Raw genomic sequence first — 14,593 nt, forward strand, 5'->3', positions numbered from 1 at the left:
GAATGAATAATATGTTGGCATTGGCTTGGTTTTATTTACATTGTTGTTGATTTTTTTGTCATGGTAGGTAACTTGTTTTGCGATGGCAGGATGACTGTTTCTTTAATAAAATTATCAATTTGTTGATTGTAGTTTGTTGAACTTTGTCGTGTTTTTTGTACCAAGTGTCGAGGTCAGTTCGTACCATTTATATATATATACACAGGTGCATCTCAATAAATTAGAATGTCGTGGAAAAGTTCATTTATTTCAGTAATTCAACTCAAATTGTGAAACTCGTGTATTAAATAAATTCAGTGCACACAGACTGAAGTAGTTTAAGTCTTTGGTTCTTTTAATTGTGATGATTTTGGCTCACATTTAACAAAAACCCACCAATTCACTATCTCAAAAAATTAGAATACATCATAAGACCAAAAAAAAATATTTTTAGTGAATTGTTGGCCTTCTGGAAAGTATGTTAATTTACTGTATATGTACTCAATACTTGGTAGGGGCTCCTTTTGCTTTAATTACTGCCTCAATTCGGCGTGGCATGGAGGTGATCAGTTTGTGGCACTGCTGAGGTGGTATGGAAGCCCAGGTTTCTTTGACAGTGGCCTTCAGCTCATCTGCATTTTTTGGTCTCTTGTTTCTCATTTTCCTCTTGACAATACCCCATAGATTCTCTATGGGGTTCAGGTCTGGTGAGTTTGCTGGCCAGTCAAGCACACCAACACCATGGTCATTTAACCAACTTTTGGTGCTTTTGGCAGTGTGGGCAGGTGCCAAATCCTGCTGGAAAATGAAATCAGCATTTTTAAAAAGCTGGTCAGGAGAAGGAAGCATGAAGTGCTCCAAAATTTCTTGGTAAACGGGTGCAGTGACTTTGGTTTTCAAAAAACACAATGGACCAACACCAGCAGATGACATTGCACCCCAAATCATCACAGACTGTGGAAACTTAACACTGGACTTCAAGCATCTTGGGCTATGAGCTTCTCCACCCTTCCTCCAGACTCTAGGACCTTGGTTTCCAAATTAAATACAAAACTTGCTCTCATCTGAAAAGAGGACTTTGGAACACTGGGCAACAGTCCAGTTCTTCTTCTCCTTAGCCCAGGTAAGACGCCTCTGACTTTGTCTGTGGTTTAACAAGAGGAATACAATAACTGTAGCCAAATTCCTTGACATGTCTGTGTGTGGTGGCTCTTGATGCCTTGACCCCAGCATCAGTCCATTCCTTGTGAAGTTCACCCAAATTCTTGAATCGATTTTGCTTGACAATCATAAGGCTGCGGTTCTCTTGGTTGGTTGTGCATCTTTTTCTTCCACACTTTTTCCTTCCACTCAACGTTCTGTTAACATGCTTGGATACAGCACTCTGTGAACAGCCAGCTTCTTTGGCAATGAATGTTTGTGGCTTACCCTCCTTGTGAAGGGTGTCAATGATTGTCTTCTGGACAACTGTCAGATCAGCAGTCTTCCCCATGATTGTGTAGCCTAGTGAACCAAACTGAGAGACCATTTTGAAGGCTCAGGAAATCTTTGCAGGTGTTTTGAGTTGATTAGCTGATTGGCATGTCACCATATTCTAATTTTTTGAGATAGTGAATTGGTGGGTTTTTGTTAAATGTGAGCCAAAATCATCACAATTAAAAGAACCAAAGACTTAAACTTCTTCAGTCTGTGTGCATTAAATTTATTTAATACACGAGTTTCACAATTGAGTTGAATTACTGAAATAAATGAACTTTTCCACGACATTCTAATTTACTGAGATGCACCTGTACATACACACACACACACACACACACACACACACACACATACACACACATACTGTGTCTGTCTGTGTGTGTGTGTGTGTGTTTTCTTATGTGTTCATGTGATGAGTAAAAATGTGATATTGGTTTAAAACAGCAAGCACATCGCTGCCCTTGAAATATATGTTTATAGAAATGTGCATGAGATGCTCAGAATATAGAACGGTTTAAAACCATGTAAATAACGGAAGCAATTGTAATAGGACTAAGTTTAAGTGTTTAAGAAATCTTCTTAAAGGTACTTAACATAAATGTCAATTGAATATGTAATATCTACAGCTAATATGTAAAAGTCATGACATTTTAAGTTCAGTTAATTTACTTAAAATGGAGATGTATTCAACTAAAAAAAAAAAAAAAGTTTTACAAACATTACTTTTTACAGTATTAATAATCAATAAAAAATATAATACAATATTTAAAATGTCACCTATAGGAATTTGTATTTCATTTATTTAACTATATTTAACACATTTTCATTAATGGACCATGGTGGAAGAACACTTCATTTCCAGGAATGCTCGAAGTTTCTCAATATATTAAACAATTAATAGATTCAAAAATTCAAATTTGGAATCTAATTTTATGTTATCTGAAAACAATGTGGTGGACTATTTCTGGTGCTGTATCGCAAAAACTTTTGATGGCTATGTTCATTTTATTTTATAATTTTTCAGTCTTTTTAGAGAGAGAAATGTTATTCTAGTTTAAAAACGTTTTTAAAATGTTGTTCTACCTATTAAGGTATAAATAGGCATACTTGGTAAAAAAAAAAAAATAATAATAATAATCACGTTATTATTTTTCAAAAAATGTGTCTTGGACTAAAGAAATTGTGTTGAATTTCTTTGAATTGTGATTCAGTAAATTCCACTTCCTATCATTCAAATTCTAATTCAACTTCCTGTGGGGCGTGGCTAATTCAATTCTAATTCTAACTCATCAATTGAAAGGGAGTTAATTCTGAAATTCTGAATTTTGCACAACCCTGGTACCTTGGTGCCAATCATTCAGTTGACAAAACACCGAAAATATGTATTAGAGTTCTACAGATCTAGAGTGGATTTTGCCGATGTGCCTACCGATTACTAAGGTGGTGGAAAAGGAAGATAACCGATTAATTGGCCGATAGTTTTTGTCTTTCCTTACTATGACAGGCACAGACAGAGGATACAAGGATACGAGGATTCCAGTTATGCATTTTATTGTTCAACCAAAATCCCAATAATAAGAAAAAAATGAAGATTTGGTGCATAATGTTTTCTGATTATACAAGTTATGAAGTTGGAGACAGGATGATGAACAGGACGTTTCCACATACTTGCATTTTTCTTTGCATGCCCATCAATTTAGAAATATGCAATGAAGTGAGGATAAAAATAGATGACAATGATTGAAGATTCAGATACAGCAAATCCCCAAGTGGTAGTTTTTATTTTACCTCTAGAGGTCGGGTTAAGGTTCTAGACATGACGCTGATATACTGTAGAACCACGCCGTTCTGACTGTAGAATCCTTTAGCACTGGCCACAGAGGAATAATGAAAAAACTAAAGTATTGGCAAATATCGTAAAACCGATATAGCGGTCTAACGATACAATGTTTTTTCAAATAAATTTAGCCTTGTGAACTAGGACCTGAAGAAAGTAACAACTAACTGAACAGACTGTACTTCTGTCCCTCACAGTTTTAATTTGCATCAAATTAAATATGGTGTCTAAAGAAACTTGCCCCCTTTTTTTCTGGCATCATCCGCAGACATTTCATTCTACTGTAAATGCCCTAAAGGTGTCTCAGTTCTCAAACTAGTCCGTTCTGTAATCATTAGTAAATGAGCTAAATGTTTTCTCTCCTTTGTCTTAACACCAAATGTACAGTAACCTATAGATATTGACGGAAATTCTATTTGAACCCCAAGCATCTCCATTACAATTTCTAATGATCTTAAATACATTTAAAATGTGTAGCCTAACCTAGTAGGCTAAAGACCAGAGCTCTTAAGGTCAGTGATGTTGGGCTACTTCACAGACATAAGTGAGAGAAATTAAATTGTAAATGTTTAAAGCAACACAACTTGGCCCTATTTTAACAAACATGGCAACTACGAGAAAGAAATGCAAGTCTTTTAGGAAAATATGACCTGGGGTTTAGTTTGAGAACAGACTACAACATGTCAAAAGTATGGAGTAAATACTTTATTAACATTCAAGATTTTATTTAGCATTGCTATATCTCAAATTAAAATTCTACTCAAGAAAAGTACAAATTAAATACAGGTTCACAGGATAGTTGTTGAATAGAAAGTAAAGGTTAATGTAATTGAAAACATACATAAAGCAATTTACAATTATCGAGGTTCCTTTGAAACACATTACAGACTAAACAAAAGCAGGGGATGCGTAGAGAAATGTGACTGCTGATACCAAGCAAAGTATTTGTGCAGTTGTTTTCCTTGTAGTTGATATACAGTAAATGAAGCGCTTCACTTTAAAAGTAATTTTCTAAATGACTGAAAACTGCATTATCTGATCAGAGCAGCTAATTGTGTCCCAAATCATTTCAAAATGTACCTGTGCTCCACACTCATCCTATTCCTTCATTACTGATTCTCTGTCTATTCATTAAACTAACCCCTAACATTCATGTAGTAATTATTTGAAACAAAATGCAGTTAGAAATGCCTAATTACCTAAACGCCAGCGAAATCTCTATAAAATACAAAATCTCAACCCTTAAAGCCATATAAAACTTTTCTAAAGCATACTGTGTAAATAGTGTAAAAAGTCATTCGCTCCATCATAACTGGTTAATACTGTGGCAAAAACATGCGTAACATGAATGTACACTTGTTAGAGTTACTGAGGAGAATACTCAAAGGTTAAACACATTCCTTCCAGAATTACAGACTTCACAGTTAATTGCCAGAATTACTTACAATGGCAAGTGGTTATGAGACATTATTAAAAAAAAAATAATAATAATAATAATAATTATGACTGAATAAAAGGAAAATATCTCTTATCAAACCCACAGGGTCCATAACTTGAACTTTTCAATAGACTCCTGATTTGTGGTCAGAAACCATCATAGTATCACAGATATTGTTGAAAAGGCTGTCAGGAGGGGAAAAAAATAAACACTTCATACAGACCATAAACCATTCTCCTTCCTAAATGAGCAGGGCACTTAAAATGTTCAAATTTCTAAACAAGTTTTGCCTTAATTTTAATTTTACAGTTATTTTCCTTGGTGCCACAACAAACAACCTACACAAGGTGCAGTTGGTAGCCCAAACAGATATTACATAACTGTAGCACCCATGCATTTTTAATTAAATCAAGCAGCAAAATAAGAGCTTCTGAATAAAAGTCAAACTTCTAAATAGAAGTATTTCTATTTGATTTAGTATAATTCATTAATGGCACAGAGTGAGATGAGAAGTGACATGGGAAAAGAGGAATGTTAAAAGACAAAAACAAGAGAAAATCTTCAAATACTTCATGGGGTTAGTGCAAGCACAAGCAGCACCCTACCTGCATTCAGACATCGTGCAACACATCTTGGCCCTTTTATTGTCTGATCCCTTTAAGTCACTTCTTATCAAATGTACCATTTTATGGCTCCTCAAATAAAAAGAACCAACGCTTGTGAATAAAAGGAAACTGGAGTAAAGGTGAAGAAGATGGGGATATCAGAATTAATCATTTAGTCTTTTGGCACAGGGAAAAGTGCAACATTCCCATTGTCCCATTAAAAACTTAATGGTGCAACTTCAGCTCCGGAGTCACAAATGCTCTGTCACGTTCCAATTAGAAGTAATGAGCTCAGCTGATGAGTCGTTCCCATTACTGCCCCTAAAAAAAGAAGATCTTTATTAATGCTTAAATACTGATGCACTTACATTTAATTACAGGCACTCATCCAAATGCTGTTTGATCTTATCAAATTATTTTGCACTGCCTAACATGTCCACAAGGATGCAATAAGCAAGATTTAGATAAGATTCCACTACTTGCATCAATATTTTTAGTGTGGTGGTTTTAATTGGAGACATATTTCTTAAATTAACTGATTTGCGCAACTTCTTAGAGAGAGAATGTTTTTGCGTGATGACTGCTGACTGTAATTCACTGTTAAGCACAGCAAGCTCAGTTAAACCCTCTGCAAGAAGGTTTAGTCTTTTTATGCGCTGTTGTTTCAGCAAAGCACTGCATCAACAATACATTTCAAGACGATCACTGTTGGACGTTAAATCCTCTGCTGCGAGTAATGTTCCCGTATTTGTGAGGTGTTGCGGAGAGATTAAAATATTTAGCTGATTCTGTCTGACACTGCTTAATAAATAGTTGCAGTCTGCTTGATGTCGTGAACAAGACGTGTACCCGCAGTATTATCTTGCAGTTCTGCGCTTTTGAATGAGCAGCGATGATCGCCCTAGTCTAGCGTAGCCAGACCTATGCCTGTGGCATGGGTCTGGGCTCTGTAGCCACTTCAATTGGTAAGCAACCACCCATTTAGACAGGAAAAGCTATCTAACCGATATGTAAAGCGTCCAGTCACAGTTGGTTTTGTCATTGCGGGGTGTTTAGGGGCGGGGTTATCGGAGATGTATCATACCATAATAAAAGGGGAAAACATTATTTATATAAATGCGCACAAGTCTCCGCGAGCTATCGCACAGAAAACACATGGGAGAATAGCAGAAAATGTGTAGAGAGTCTAAGTACAGCACAGAAAACCTCATGATAGATAGACAGAAAGACAGACATGGGAACAAAAGACTAGCACACATTCTTGTGAAAGACATGCATTCCTGGGAGGAATTAAATAAATAATAATAACATTTAACATACTTTTCAAAGTCCCTAAACATTATTCTTATGATAAGAGACTATTAAAGATGTATAGGGTCGGTATAGGGATGGAATCCTGGACTAAAAATGTACAATATCAGAATAACTGGTAAAGTTAACATTAGCTAGAAGCCTTACCAAAACCATTCTAGAACTATATTCTATTAATATCTTTGGTTTAAACCTTTTGGTTGTATTGTTCTTAATTTTTTAATCCAGTACACCTCCTTTTTCTTTTGATGTTGGGTTAACCACGGTCGATTACTTTCTAGGCCTGAAATCTTAAGGCTTGCAACTAAATGCTCTCTAAAATATAATATAATATTATAATATTTTGTCCGGCTCCTGGTGACCCACCTGATATAAATGTTGTTTTAAACGAACTGCTAGGGTAAATTTTGTTTCACCTATACAGTACTGTGCAAAAGTTTTAGGCACACAAGATGCTTCACAAAAACATGTGTCTTAAGATGGTTATTTATATCTTCAGCTTTAGTGTGTCAATCGGATATATACATTTTGCAAATAGAATAGAATAAAATACAAGAACAGGGAGCCCTGCAACAGATGGCATGATCCCCACAAAGCCCCCCACTGAATATCGAGTCAGTCTGAGATTACATAAAGAGACAGAAGCAACTGAGACAACCTAAATAGATAGAACAACTGTGGTAAATTCTCCAAGAAGCTTGGAACATCCTATCTACCAACAACCAAGAAAAACTGTGTCCAGGTGTAACTAGGAGAATTGGTGCTGTTTTGAAGGCAAAGGTGGTCACACCAAATATTGATTTAGCTTTTTTTTTTTTTATGTTTACTCGACTTTGTATGATGTTCATTGATAAATGAAAACAATTTATGGCATTATTTGTGAAGACATCCTCAAAATGCAAAATTTTGTGTCTAAAAGTGCCTAAAACTTTTGCACAGTACTGTATATACTTTCCCACACTTCATACACTCTATAACATAAATTACACTGAAACTTTGCAATGTATAAGTTTGTAAAATGGGACTCCCCAAGTAGGAATATTTGTTAAAAACACTGGATTTCAAATGAAGATGCCAAGATAGAAATTTAGGTTTATAAAACACGCATGCACTAACATATATTTTACATTTTTATTTCTTCTAAATGCTGCAATGACCTTAAAGGGTCTCAAAGCTTCGTGTCTGTCCTGTGACTGCTGAAAATGGGTCTTGAAAACAGAATTCAATTTCCCAGCCATTGGTGAAAAATTAATCAATGGAATCAAATATGTTCCCTTATTATTATCCTTTGGGACATTCATATAATTTCTGTCTCCATTAAACTCCCTACAAACCACTGCTTTAATACCCATCAGAAATCTCTTGCTATAACCTCTAGGACTGAGGGCTTTAAATAGTACCGATGTTGCCTCTTCAACATCTGGTTGGGAACAATTTATATGAAATTGGATCAACTGAGATTTAATAATCCCCTTAAATGTATGTTTAGGATGAAAACTCTTTTTGTGCAAAAGTGCATGTGTGTCAGTAGACTTAAAAAATACCTCTGTACCCAAACCTTTCATTCTCCCAACCACATCTTTAAAAAAATACTCTGGTGTCTAAAAATTCCAGTCTTTCTTTTTGGAGGTTGTACTTGATAGTGAATTTCTACAAATGTATAAAACTCTCCCTCTGAATGAGTCCAAAGCACAAAGATGTCATCCAAATATCTACAATACATGACAGGTAAAACAGGGCATTTCTGAAAGACAGTTTTTTCCCAGTCTGCCATATAAATATTCGCATAAGCTGGGGCAAATTTCTTTCCCATAGCTGTGCCATGTATTTGTAAATAGTGTTTAGAATTAAATACAAAATCATTTCTGCTTAGACCCATTTCCAGCAGTGACAGAATGATCTCATCACATCTTCCTGGATCCGGATATCTCAAAAATATGTTCAACTGCCTTGAGTCCCAAAGCTGTATCAATATATGTATAGAGGCTATCAATATCATTAGGAAACAAAAACGTCTTTTCAGTTACTACCAGTGGCGAATTCTCAGGGCCAGCAAAGCCTTCTCTGCTGGCCTAACATGCCAAATAAATTATGAATATTTTTCATCCTTTCATTCTCAATCACCTTTTTGCCTATGTATTTTTAATCGCTTTCCACTCTTAATTAATCTACAAACAAATAGAGAAAAACTAAAGGTTTATCCAGTCAGAATGTATTCCTCGATGCTTACAAGTGAAGTGTGACAACGGTTTCACAAATCGCATGCCCGAAGCCAAGCTCGTTAGCCGAAGCTGCGCGTGAGTCTGAGCTCCACCCCGTCAGGCCTTCAGAATTTCTTCAGAATCCCTCAACAGTGCAAATGAATGCGCATCTAATGTCAGATTGTCAGATTCATCAGCCAATCAGATTGATTTATTTGTTCTTGGTGGGTGTGATCTTTAGGATATGTCCCGGTCGAGGCCTTCTAGCTGGCCTTGAGTGACGCAATAACACTTTAAGTGATGTACGTAATCCAAGAGTGAAAAGCGTAAGATAAAGCTGCCTGACAGCTTGCCATTGCCATTGAGAAAGAGATCCTTATGGATTTAAAAACACGAGATGTTCTGCATGACCGTGTGACTGCTTAATTTATTAAACAGGAAAGAACTGATTTTCACTTCAAGTAAATTGGTAAGTGCTTTTTGCATTGTTATTGCAACATCAGGAGTTTTCTAAGTGTACATTAGGCTGCTGGAGCATTCAGTGTCGGATCAAGTTTTGAAAAGTAGTGCTGCGTTCCATTAAACTCAGAAAGTCTAATTTTACAACGGAAAAGTGCAATGGATGCATCTTGAAGTCAGAATTACAACTTGTAGGATCGTGCAGAAATGTTCAACTCCAATTTTGCCGAGATGCAGGGGCATGATGTCACACAAATATGTCGACACTCGGAGATTTACAAAGTAAATGATAAACATTTACTTTATTAAGTAATATCGATAAATTAGTTTGTTTCCACATTACATGATATTAAAGCTTGTTTAACAAACGCCTGTAGAAACAGGTGTATAAAACATTATAATCTCTTTTGATAATCGTACACCTGAAGCACAAATGCTAACGCTGCAGCACTGTTTATCAGTTGGGTTGCTAGGAGACATCTCTAATGAGAGTCAAACCCCTGCTAAGCTAACGGGAGTGTTGCAGTTTGGTTTCCTTAAACATCATCTTCCGAATATCGGGGAATGGAATGCATTTATGGTAAGAAATATCAACTAGGAATATCCCACATCCAACTTGAATGGAACGCAGCACAATCGTGGACCCTGACAAAACTAAATTTATTGCAAGCAACATTTAAATTGCAAATATTATTAGATAGATTTTTCCAGGTATTATAGACCTCCTTGGTAGATTCATATGAAAAATTATGATATCTGAATGTCTGTTCGGAAGACGTTCATTTCACAAAACAGTCATGCTGCAGTTAAAATTAGGCTTGCTTGAGCATTAAGTGTCATTTCAAGTTCTAGCTTTCGTGCGTGGATGTGTTTTTAAAATGTAAATTGGTATTACTAGTTAGCTGCGACATAATGTATGATGCCCAAAGGCATAGAGTGTCGTATTCATTGTGAAACGGTGTTTTCTTTATGGCATGAATCACACTGAAGGCCTAGACTGAAAATGCACGGCCCGCCACTGGTAACTACAATATTCTCTGTACAAAATGATATGTATGCTTTATGTAACTGGGATGCATCTGTGATAAAGGATTAAAAAAAATAATCAATATATTCTGCCACCCGACATGACTCCAAGTCACAGTCCGATACTATGGGTTGACCACACGTAACTTCAAAGGGAGCCGTGTTCCATGTTGTTTGATCCTTATGTATTTTTGGTAAGAGATAAAACTGACGTGCACGTGGATTATCTGGGCCTATAAGATACCTCAATTGCTTTTTATTAATATATTTTTTTTTCTCAAAGTACATTTAACACTTGTCTTCTGCGTTTTTGGGTCTCTTCCTGTAATGAATTTGAAAGAGGCATATAAAGTTTTACATAAATAGCTTAATTGATGGTTCACTTCTAAAAGATATTGGCTACTAGCCATAATCACCATGGCTGAACCTTTGTCCACTAGTTTTATAACAATATTCTGGTTTGTTTTTAAAAACTTTAATGCCCTTCTTTGTTTCATCGTTTAGTTATCCATAGATTACTGAAATGTCTAAAAAAAAAATTCTCTCTTTGAATATTTTTCTTAATAAAAGGAGACACATTTTTCTCTGGTGGTTCCCACATAATATTTCAATAAAAGCAACTGAGGAAAATTCATTATTAAAATCAAAGTGATCTAAAAGTTTTAGTTTTCCATGATATTGGTGTTCCCTCTGAGCTCCGCATAGTCAACCCTTCTGGGTGTAGGTACAAATGTAAGACCCTTCTCCAAAAGTTGTTCTTGGTCTCCAGAAAAATAAAACACTGACAAATTTAAAATACTTCCAACACGTGGGGTAGTAGATACACTCTCCCCCCACCCCACGCATTTAACTGAAACAGCCAATGCTCCAAAATTTGCATTGCTGTTTCCTTTGTCCAGTGTACAGGATCACCTGGAACAGTATGAAAGAGCAGTTGATTAATATCTGTTAAAGTGTTACATTTATTCATTATGTATTCATTAAGCCTGTAAATGAGATTTTGTTGTTGCCCTGGTAACTGATCAGAGAAATTGATAATGGGCACAAAGAATTGTGGATTGGGGAAAATACCCGAAGCTACATTCAACAATTGCTGTAATTGCTTGACCGATGTTACCGGTTCTTGTTCCCTCAGACAATTATTTAAGCTGACAGAGAAAACCACCCTCTGTACATTATCTTGGTGTCATTTTTTTCAGAACCCCAGTCATATGATAAAACATGGCTATCAATCTGAACTAAAGGGTCAGAAAAATAAGGGATCTGAGATAAGTTGGAATCCACAATAAACCAAATTGGTTTGTTAATCTCTAGATTCCAACCATTTATTTTCCTATTTGAAATTGGATAGCGGGTTACAGATAATTGTCTTAGCTTAACAGTCCCATTGACAGGAGGTGGATCACTTTGGGGCATTGGGGGAGATTCAGGATGGGGTTTGGGTTTAGGACAATTGTCCTTTAAGTCCCCGGTCATCATATTTTCTCCCCCTTGATCACCCAGTAGGCCAACCACCTCTGGGACCCTTTTTATTTCTGGGGTTTCTTGCAGAATTTATGGATCTTTCAAATCTTCCGGGTCGTGTTCTCTAGGGGTGAGAGAAAAGAAAATTGCATCTGGTTGCAATACCAACACATTACTTTTAAAACCTGGTTTAAATGTACTAATTACTAAAGTTGTCTTGGGAACTCCCATTGAACTAGACACCACCTTAGACTTCTGTTTGTCTACCCCCATGGGTTCTGCAGCATGTTTTTTCCTCCTTGTCTGTACCCCTTTTTTTTGTTCCCCTTGCTGTCCCTGTTTTGTTGATGATGTTCTATGAACTTGAACCTAGCTCAAATCCAAAGAGCCTACTTTATGTGGGGGTATACTACCCAAAGGGCCTTTTACCACTATTCCAGCATAAGTGGGCTTATCTGTATGTTATTTTTGCATTTCAGAATATGAGAAATTCTCAGAAGTTCCAGATAACATTTCCACTGCAGAACATGTTAATTTAGGTTTATATCTAGATTTTCCCCACTTCACTGCCTTATCAAATGCTACTTTGTCAAAGAAAGTAACCAAAGTAATAAGATAGTGTGGCAATAGTCTGATCATAATGTTCTCTTAGATTGTTCATGTTATTTTCCAACCATTGCATGGTGTTCATCTTTACCTTCTGTAAGGTCTCTGAACATGGAGATGATTTGTTAACTAGCTTCACCATGCCTGCTGGAAAGGAATTTTCAGAGTTGGAGCGATTCACAATTTCAGAATGATGAACAGCTTGCAAATGTTTTATTTTTTATTTATTTATTTCTAAGTATTTCTTGATCAAAGGTATATCAAAAGAAGTGTTCATTCTTCTTGCCACCTGGTGATACTCACTTTGGTCCGGAAGATCAGCCAGGGCTTAGAATCTATTCCTTATTGGAATGAAGGCCATGTTATATTTGGGATGTCAAGGAGGAAAAATACATAAAAAGATTATCCCGAGGAAACCCTGGATTGTTCTGATGGGCAATCATTAGTTTATATTTCTCCAAGCAAAGAGTTAAGATCCTTGGACTGAAAAGGTATTTTCATGTTGGAATGAGTTGCTCCAAAAACAGTGTAGAGTGAAGTATCAAATCCTTAAGGCCCAAACAAAAGGGCTTGGAAAAAAAAAATCACAAGTACAAAAACCTCACTGCAAATCTCAGGAAAATGTTCATGTGTGCACACAAAAGTGAAGGAACGGGAGTACTCACCAAACCAAAAAAGTAACCTTTTCAGGCAATAATCTGTCCTTCGAATTGGTAAAATAATCTCTTTGCAAGGTTGTTCAGCCCTTCATCCTTTTAGGCCTCAGATCCCCATTGCAGTATAAAAAACACCCATTGTAGTCTGTGAGAAGTCCATTAAATTCATAAGAAACTCATGGTAGTCCAGTCCTAAGTGAAGGAATGGGAGTACTCACCAAACGTTCAGGTCTTCAGTACCCTGGGGCTGATACCATCCGGACCGGCAGCCTTGTTCTGGCGCAGTCTCTCCAGCTGCCTCTTCACCTGACTGCTGGAAACAGACAGGCAGGTGGGGAAGGTAGAGGGGGGCTCAGTGTTTCTTAATGTGGTGGGAGGTGTTGATGGGGCTGTATTGAAATCCATGGTTGGAGTTGGAGGGTGAGGGGCATGTGAGTCTGTGATCTTGATCACCGGTGAGGTGTGAGAGGGAAGCAGCTGTGGGGGCTGGGAGGGTGTGGGGTCTGTGTAGCTAGGGGCAGAGGAGGCAGCTGAGGGTCCTGTGCTGAACCTGTTGAAGAACATGTTCAACTCTTTGTCCAGCCCGTAGCCCGTAATCTTTTTCATTCCTTACCACACCCTCCACACATTGTTTTTGCTGGAGCTTGCTCTCTAAAGAGCTTGCTCTACAAAGCAAAAAATGCAGTTCTGCTCGTGGATATCCGCTTCACTTTCTGCTACGTGCCTCAAATTAATCTCTGAATATTTTTTAAAAGATTTGATATCACTAATTTGGCAAACTTGGGTAAATTCTGTGATTATTTCATCCTCAAAAGCGCTCAATCAACGCGGAACCATGTGAACACAACTCGTCTTCCAGGCGGACTGATGAAACGTGCCGTGTGCATCTACTCACAGAAGATCCATCGGACCAGTCAATCAGATTTGTGCTGACTGATCGAGAAAGCATTTTCCAGTTTTGTGTGATGTGTGCATCAGACGGTTAGTGCACGGACTGTGGGGGCGGTCCATGGGTGTGCTGCTTGAGGCTGAGGCTAGAGCCACTTTTCCACCATCAGGCCGAACAGTTCTCGTCGCAAAACCGTACAGTTTCGTGCCGATCTGGACCAGCTGGCGCAGTTACGTTTTTTTTTTTTCCCCCACTGTTGTGCGGTGAAATGAGGAGAATGTACGTAACAGGTCCATTTGTTGGTGATGGTGTGAAAGGTAAACAATGGAGCGAGTGCGGTGCGCTATGGAGGATGATTGCAGATTCCAGTTTTTAGGACTGCTTTTATCCCTGGTTTTACTCTGCTAACAAACAGCAAAGACACAGAGCATGTCACAAAAAGGAAAGTAAACAGAAAAAGGCGAGAGGTTTACCATCATTTGCTGAGGGCTTGTTTGCCGGACATGAACATGCAGAATGGTAAAAGTTCCTAGACTAGCTAAAAAGGATATTTATTGACAAAACATTATACATGTATTAAAAGAAAATAGTATATGAGAACATATTGATGTATTTTGAGCTTAAATGAGCTAGTAATCTACTT

The 14,593-nt window shown here is 37.2% G+C and overlaps 1 protein-coding gene across 3 annotated transcripts in view; it reads right to left on the reverse strand.

The window, feature by feature from the left end:
- Nucleotides 1-3,994: 3,994 nt before the first annotated feature.
- Nucleotides 3,995-14,593, reverse strand: part of LOC127451335 (lethal(2) giant larvae protein homolog 1-like) — a 73,867-nt gene continuing 63,268 nt past the window's right edge. For 2 of the 3 annotated variants that reach the window (XM_051715930.1, XM_051715928.1), the window contains exon 23: nt 3,995-5,659. The gene's annotated coding sequence lies outside the window, so the exon portion shown is untranslated. Of the gene's footprint in view, nt 5,660-13,611; nt 14,355-14,593 lie in introns of those variants that run through there. The other variant, XM_051715929.1, reaches the window with a different exon arrangement.

The sequence above is a fragment of the Myxocyprinus asiaticus genome, chromosome 14 (assembly GCF_019703515.2).
Source record: "Myxocyprinus asiaticus isolate MX2 ecotype Aquarium Trade chromosome 14, UBuf_Myxa_2, whole genome shotgun sequence".
Taxonomy (NCBI): domain Eukaryota; kingdom Metazoa; phylum Chordata; class Actinopteri; order Cypriniformes; family Catostomidae; genus Myxocyprinus; species Myxocyprinus asiaticus.